This window comes from Octodon degus, unplaced genomic scaffold (genome assembly GCF_000260255.1).
Source record: "Octodon degus isolate 3935 unplaced genomic scaffold, OctDeg1.0 scaffold00115, whole genome shotgun sequence".
In the NCBI taxonomy this organism is placed as follows: Eukaryota; Metazoa; Chordata; class Mammalia; order Rodentia; family Octodontidae; genus Octodon; species Octodon degus.
In genome coordinates this window covers 3,818,070-3,826,003 of record NW_004524691.1, presented here as the reverse complement: position 1 = coordinate 3,826,003, position 7,934 = coordinate 3,818,070, and the positions used below count along the sequence as shown (strand labels likewise).

The window sequence follows — 7,934 nt, the reverse complement described above, 5'->3', positions numbered from 1 at the left end:
ACCACACAGGCCCAAAGCAAAGGTCTCAGAGGGAAAGGTCCCCTATTCTCTGAACCCCCCTAATTCTTAAGGGAGACCTCCTCCATTCCCCGCAAGTATCATAACATCTACTCCCAACCTTATGGCATCGTGATGGGTTTGTGTCAGAGTCACTTGACTGAACCAAGGCTGATTTATGAGATAGCCATTACTAAGCCACTCTAGTGACATGTTTGTTGTGTCCCAGAAATGAGAGTGAGCACAGATTTCCAACCACTAGTGCACTACAAGTTCAGGCTACAGATCAAGTCATCCCCTGCATGAAGCTGAAACTGTTGAGGAGCCGACAAGATAGCTCAGTGGACCTTGCTTAGGCAAGGGCAGTGGCCAGGGTTCGATCCCCAGTACTGACTGTCAACCAAGTCCAGGTGTGATGGCACATGCCTATAATCCCAGAGCTGGGGATGCTAAAAACAGGAGGCTCACTATGAGTCTGAGCTACATAATGAGACCTTCTACAAAATACATTAAAAAAGAAAGAAACCATTGGGACTCTGTCTTTCCCCTTTACACACAAAGAAAGACGACTTCCCCTCCTCAACTGTGGCATCAGGTTAGCAGATACAGGGACATTTTTACTAGTCTTATGATGCTGTTGTCTCAGGTCACTGGATTGTTCTTCTGTTAATTTTCTGCATTCTTCCACAATCAGTCCTGGATATATCTGAGATTCAGTGTCTACAGCAGACCCTCCCAGAGCCAGGAGACTAACCACAGAAATACTGTACCAGAAGGAGTATCAATAATTTCAAATAAGCATGACTATTGCAGAAAGCTCTCAGTGCACATAGACAATTCACCCACTTAAAGTTATTCAAGTGCTTATCTGTTTTTGGTAAAGGAAACATCTTGGTAAAGTTCTATGGTCTGAGTGTTTTATTTCCAATTCCCCTAAAGAGATCATGGTTCAGAGTTGTGCAGAATGCAGAGGAAAGAAGATCAAAGATAGACTAATACTGTATAAAACTAATTACTAAAAGAAAATTATGGAAATTATGCATGAGTTGATGGACTCCCCCATGACTACATTTATTGAAGTCAGTTTGTGGCCAAACACTGCTAACCAAGTCCTAGAAATTAAGGAAATATTAAGGAAGTGAACATGTAACTCATTGGGAAGGATTAACTTGGAAATCTACTTTCAGGTGCACTGAATGAGATATTTATTTCTGAAACTTTCCTGCTGCTGCTGCTGCTTTTCAGTGGAAGCCTGTGGTTGTCTTTGAGGGTCCCACATGTTACAGGTGGGTCCTGCTGTGTCTGTTGCTATACTTACACCTCAAGATGTGCTCTCAAGACTATCTTCCCACAAATCTAGGTCAGGCTGATTCTGTCAGGCAGATTGTTTTTAATGATACACAGCAGAAAACCCAACCTAAAATCACTGAAGTTCCTGAGAATTTTAGCAGCATATGTGGAAGGGTAGACCTTTCCAGTTTCAAGAACGCCTGGCTTAAGGGACCCAAATAAACTCACCAGATTTCTTGACGACATGAAGCTAAGAAAGACCGGATCTTATCTTCTTGTCATCTAGTAGTAATGATGTCTTCCCCCAAGTCAAAACGTGCATCTTTGTCCCTAGTAGGCCTATAGGGAGTATCCACATCTCCCCTAAATCAGACCCCATGTTCAGGAAAACGTAATTACCCCCGGGGCAGCTAAGACCAATAAATGGCCCATTCTCTTTATGGGCATCAACTTTACCCAAAGAACAGGGAAATCTGAGTACAGTTTGACTAGAAATAGGATTAGTAGATGTGTGTGGCAAACATAAAAGAAAGTAACCTTCACTACAAAGATTGTGGCTTTTACTTCAGCCATTAATTTGGCTGAAGCAAATCACATAGCATCATCCAGTGACAGGACATATTATCTCCAGTTTTACACACAATGCCTTAGTCTCCCCCTCTGCACTGCCTCTAATACATTCACACAGCTTAAATGAAAGCTCTGCTTAGGAAATGCTCAGAAATATTCTATCACTTTGTATGTAGGTAAAAGTCCAAATCAGTAAAGAGAGAAAGCCCATGTTATACTCTTAAAGGGAAATAAGAGCCTACAGATGTGACAACATAACAGGGCACCACTGATTAGCTTATACATTCGAAGTTTTGGAGTACATTCTTCTTAAGAGATGTTGGCCTGTTTGTAAGGAATCCCCAATACATTATGCTTAAGGAGAGGATTTCTATGTTTAGAAGGCAAAGGAAGTGAGTTAACAATTTCAGTTGATGCAAGAGGGTACCATGTTGGGGCTTAGAAATACATCCCTAGTGCTAGTTGGGGTACTTGATTCAGTTGTTCTGTATTTCATTAGCAGTACCAATAGTGTAGTTAGATTTCTGCTGCTTCACACTAATTATTTTGTTCCTCTGTGGTATTTTTCGTCTATCATTATACATCTCATTCCACTACTTCCCTCCCCCCAAGCCTTTTTCCTGATGATAGTGAAAAGGCCCTACATCTGATAATCAGCTTAAAACTTCCTTGGTTCTTTAAAGTGAGTTATTCATTAACAGAACTAAATGACTGGTTAGTAGACAAATCTAATTCTTCCAAACTGTAGATCTGTTCAAAAAAGCTTCTATAAACCTATTGAAATAAGGGAAGCATTTTGCTAATCGTTAAATCTAAATAGGAGTTTGGAGGGGGAGCAGTTATTCATTTACTGAATTCTGATTACAAACTGTGAGTCCACAAGGAGGGAATCAAGTGCACCGCTGGCTTGACAAGCACGCGGGGGGGGGGGGGGGGCCTCTTTGGTTTCGTTTTCGTGGGGGGGGGGGCGCCAGCGGCTGCAGATGGGTTGGGGCTCATGGGTCCCAGCTCAAGGGCTTTAAAAATCAAGCCTTTTGCTTTCTGTTTGCAATGCTAGCCAAGGTGTGCTGTATTAAGAGGTATGACCGTCTTTTTTCTGTTTTCTGTTTGGCAGAAACAAAAGCTAATTATAGTAAATGCCAGAAGCTGCAGGGAGGCAAGGAATGGGGCTGGGGGATTGGGTCAGGAACTTGGAGGCTGGCTGATTATGCAGATATCATGTTTGGGAACTGTGTGTCTAGCCACATATGCATGCGTTTCAGTTATTAGGGTAAAAAAGCCACCTCTCTGTGGGTGATTAAAATGTACATCTGGGCCTGAGAAGCAGAAAGCTGTGTGTCTAGATTTGTATGATGTCCATTTTGTTTGACTCCATAATAGCTTAGTTTCATTTTCATCATATTTTGTTTACCTCAAGAATGGACAAAGAAACTGGCCTTGCCTATCACTGTATATCAAGTTTATAAAGTTAAATAGTGTCATTACAGTCACCATTAGCATTTATTGTTGCTGTTATTTTCACCCTTTGGTGTTGCATGTATCTCACAGATTGTAATTGAATTTAACCACTGTTTTGTTCTTTCAGATAAACACTAATTTGGCATAGCAATCAGCCACTGGGTTCAATGGCATTTATGTAGTTTTTAATTTAAAAAATAGTAAAATACTTAGGAGATGATTTGAATTGGTCACATAGTTGTATCATATGAAACTTCAGTGTAAATTAAGATACATTTAACATCGAGTATTCCTCCTAATTTGAGAGTTTGGGTACATTTTCTGGAAAAATAAACCTTAAGAATTTGTGTTAAGAGTTTTTTTTAAAGCAAGATTTGTATCATTCCACAGCAAACAACTTTCCAAGTCAAAATTTACAAGTGAAATGGACATGCTGTGAAACCATGAGGGATCACAAAATCCAATTTCAGAAAGTTTATTAGCTTAGGCTTTCTCTTATTCCCTATGAAGGAAAATGTTTGCTATTTATTTGTGTTCCAAGAGTTGCAATATTTATCCAAAATTATGTTTTTAACTCCTGCCCAGCTAGATAGCCAAAACCACTTTTTGTTGGTTCTTATAATAATAAGCCAGCTACAAAGTTGGACTCTTAAGATTTCTGGCAAAAAGACTGAGGCCGAGCCCTTTTGCATCATTTGGAAAGCCCCAGGAGCACCAGCCTTCCCTAGACGTGAAGTACAGCAACATGCCACAGTGGAGGAAACTGGGAAATGTCTAGGGAACAATGGGCATCCGCGGGGTGGGCTAGGAACTGTGTGGCCAATTCCCATGGGAACGCCGCTGGCCTTTTCACACTCTGTGAAAAAGATGTTCCTCCAAAGGGATCTTTAATCTTTTTCTTTAAGGGGAAACTCTGAGAACTTTATTGAAAGTTTCTAGAACCCAAATGGGTCTAAGTTAGTCAGTAAGCAATCTAAATTCAAGTGAATAAAATGAAAATGTTTTGATACAGAAGGATGTTGTCTAAAACAGAATATGAGTAAATTCTAAAATTTTCTAAAGTGGGAAAGCTGGACAAGTCCTAAACTGAGCTGGAAGCTAGATAAATTCCTCAGAATAAATTGGCTTCTTGAGTCAGTTATGTTTATCAAGCCCTCCTCCAAAAAGCTTTAATTTTTCTACAGGCACTATCCCAGTGGTAGAGGCATTAGGCCTTCATGTTGTGCATATGTTCATACAGCAGGATCTGCAGACATATAATAAGCTAGTAGTGTAATTATTAGAGCACCCTGAGTGGAAGTCACCTTGAAAAATCGTAAAAAAGAAACAAGTACCTGAAGGGCACTCTCTTTTCACTAATACACATGGGAGCAAATACTGCGCTGAAGGGGCAAATTCAGGTATTTAGACTCTGCCACTAACTACACACAGTTCTGGTCTGTGGGGAGGACATTTCTGTTACTGGTGGAGGGTGGGATCGCAGTAAGTTTCTCTCTCACCAAGAAGTAAGAAAGTTTGCCAAAATAATCCAGAGGAGTGCCTATAAGGCAGTGAGGTTGATGAAGGAGGAAGTCAACACTAAGCAGTTAGGTGGCTCCTTGCTCAAATCTCAGCACTGTGGGAGTCTGAGGCAGGAGGACTATAGCAAGGGCTTTTAGCAACTAAATGCGATCCTGTCTAAAAAGGCAAAAAAAAAAAAAAAAAAAGGCAAAAAAAAAAAAAAAAAAAAAAAAAGTAAAGGGCTGTGGATATAGTTTGGTGTGAAGGCCTTGCCCTGGGTTCTGTAGTACTCTACGTGCCATGCCAGCCCTGCCCTTGGGTGTGCTGAGTGGGCCACAGAGACCAGGCGTGGTGGCACACACATGGAATCCCAGCACTGAGAAGGCTAAAAACAGGAGGAGCACTATGAATCTGAGCTGTGTAGTGAGACCTTGTACCAAATACATAAATTTTTAAAAAATGTAGTACTGCCCCAAATGAGAAAAAATAGCTAGTATATAAAAAGGATCCAAGTGGAAAAGGTGTCTTTACACTGGGAGCTCAGTTTAGTTAGCACTACAGAAGTATATTCATTATACTTTAAAAGGTGTGGCATAGGATGTGTTTAACAGGAAAAGGACCCATAAGAACAATAATGCTATTAAGGGTTTAGTTGATGTCACGTCTCTTGTGGTTGCGATACAGTAGGCTCTGTGTCAAATGTTTAATATAATCTTATTAAACCTGCCAGCAACCCAGATTGCAATTCTCTGGTGCAAAAGAAGAACCTGAAATTCAGAAAGGTCAATTAAGGGGCCAGGAGATGGCTCAGCAGAATAAGCGCTTCCCTGGCAAGCACAAGGGCCTGAGTTCAATCCCCGGATCCGCAAAAAAAAAAAAAAAAAAGAGAAAAAGAAAAAGAAAGAAAGAAAGAAAGAAAGAAAGAAAGAAAGAAAGAAAGGTCAATTAATCTGCCCAGATGTACCCTGCAGGGGCTGCTCAGCTGAGACTGAACACGGATGCATCCAGGATCCCACACGCCTACCACTCTGCTCTTCCTACTGTAATCTCAGGGAGTGTCCAATTCTGGACCTTACAGGCTTTAAAATATGTAAGAACATGGAATACAATCCAGGACTAAAAACCAGTAATAATGACTACAGTATAAAGAAAAAGGAAGGCTGAAGATATCTAGTCTGTTCTATTAGGAGACTTCAGAGGTATTTTATAAACTAGAAAGTTATTAAGAAAGAACATGCATTCTTAGGGGAACTAAATTCTCTCTTTTATAAAGAAACTTGCTGGGAACAGTTCTCTATATGAGGATGGTGTAAAATAAGCCTGATCACCAAGCACCTATGAAGATAAATTATGGCATTCTTCTGGAGCACCCAACCTGGCCCATGGGAGGCCGCCCTGACTGACTTCTCACCTTTGTGGGCAGCATTCCTGGAGGTTAAGGGCCCACACCCTGTGGTCCTAAATAAAGATGGGTTTTTCTGCAAGACAGCTGCCTGAATGCTTTTGCCAGCAAGCAAATGCTTTGATGGGAAACAAACCTACTACAGGAACAGAAAGTGAGAGAAAGAAAAATACAGCTTAACTGTTTAAACACACACCTAACAGTTGAAATGACAAATTAAGATTTCCGTGGGGTTTTTTTTCTTCCTTCGTTGAAGTGTCCATAGACAAAGATTTTTACCAAGAGCCTCCAATAAAAGAAAGTGGCAAAATGGAAAGTGCATGCGTGTTTGTAGTGAATTTGTTCCCTTTACTAGCAATTCCTTATCCCCTTAAACGCTTAAGGACATCAGTGCACAGGATGAGTAAGGGGGCAGTTTCTTCAGAGGCTGCACTCACTGGGCTGTCGTGCGGGGTTGCTAGCCTGTGTCTGACATCTGGAAGTGCAGTCGGTGGCCTCTCTCCGGGTCCGGAGAGGGCTCCCGGCAGCCTCTCACCGACCTGCTAATCCTGCTCCAACTGCTTGCCCCACCCCCACCCGCCACATTCTCTCTGGGGCAAGTATAGATTTTCATGAACACAGGGAGTTTTGTCTTCGGTTCAAAACAACTCTCCTGCACTGGAGCAGGCTTTGTGTCTCGCCCCAGGAAGCAGCGTTTCACTGGAGGTAGCTCTCCCGGAGCGGCGCAGCCTGTCACCTGACCCGCTGCGAGCCGCGGTGGCATCGGGCTGCATTCCTTGAATTCTTCCACTCCGGCCGCACCGCAATGAGCAACTTGAGGTTCACCGAGCTGGGCGCATTCCGCTTGATTACTCGCTTCCTCCCTCGCTGCGCCCTCCAGTCCGCCCCGGATCTCCCTCCCAGTCTGTGCGGCTGAGTAGCAGCAAGTGCACCCGCAAGGAGAAGCACGCAGGTAAACCGAGTCAGCGGGACCCGAACCTTGGCGCAGAACCGGCCCTCTTTGGGTCCCGCCTGCTTCTTCGGGCAAGCCGACTTGTCGACCCATACCTACTAAAAACAAAACAAACGAAAACTAATCAGAGGGTGAGCCTCAGATGAAGATCACTTGATTTAGGGAAAGACGTTATAAGGAAGAGAATTAATGTGTGTGTGTGTGTGTGTGTGTGTGTGTGTGTGTGTGTGTGTGATACCAAAAGTACAATATAAACCTGGATGTGAGTCTTGGTTTGTGTATCTGTGTATCCTTGGCCATGATATTTAACCACCCAGGTCCTATTTCCTCTTCGTGGAATATTATCTTCCTACAAGGCTGATGGGAGCACTAAGAAGAAAGTGGCTTACAGAGTTTGAAGTACAGGAAGTCTTTAAACATGCACACGCCTTTCTTGTATGTGCACGCTTGCTAACCTGAGTACACATGTGTGTATGCAGTCTTTACATATATACACATGCATGTAGGCCACAGGACTATGTCATTTAGAAATGTAAGGGCTTTCTCAAAGTATGAGCAGAATTTGATCTGGCTTGACTAGCTCTGCTGTTGCAAAAAAGGACCAGCAGGAGAAGCCAGATATCTGAGCAAAACATGACCAGAGCTGCTGAAAAATGAGGTGACTTGCAGCTCTTTATTCAGAAGAGGGTGGCAGAGTGCAGTGTGTGGTGTGTGGGTGTTCCTTAAGCAAGGCTGATGGGAAGAGAGGCAGCTCAATGGTGTTTC

The 7,934-nt window shown here is 42.6% G+C and overlaps 1 protein-coding gene across 5 annotated transcripts in view; it reads left to right on the top strand.

Annotated features, from left to right (window-relative positions):
- Positions 1-2,858: 2,858 nt before the first annotated feature.
- The window catches only part of Veph1 (ventricular zone expressed PH domain containing 1), a 274,142-nt gene continuing 269,066 nt past the window's right edge, over positions 2,859-7,934 (top strand). For 2 of the 5 annotated variants that reach the window (XM_004639833.2, XM_023699700.1), the window contains exon 1: positions 6,936-7,169. The gene's annotated coding sequence lies outside the window, so the exon portion shown is untranslated. Of the gene's footprint in view, positions 2,937-6,935; positions 7,170-7,934 lie in introns of those variants that run through there. The other 3 variants (XM_023699702.1, XM_023699704.1, XM_023699703.1) reach the window with 3 other exon arrangements.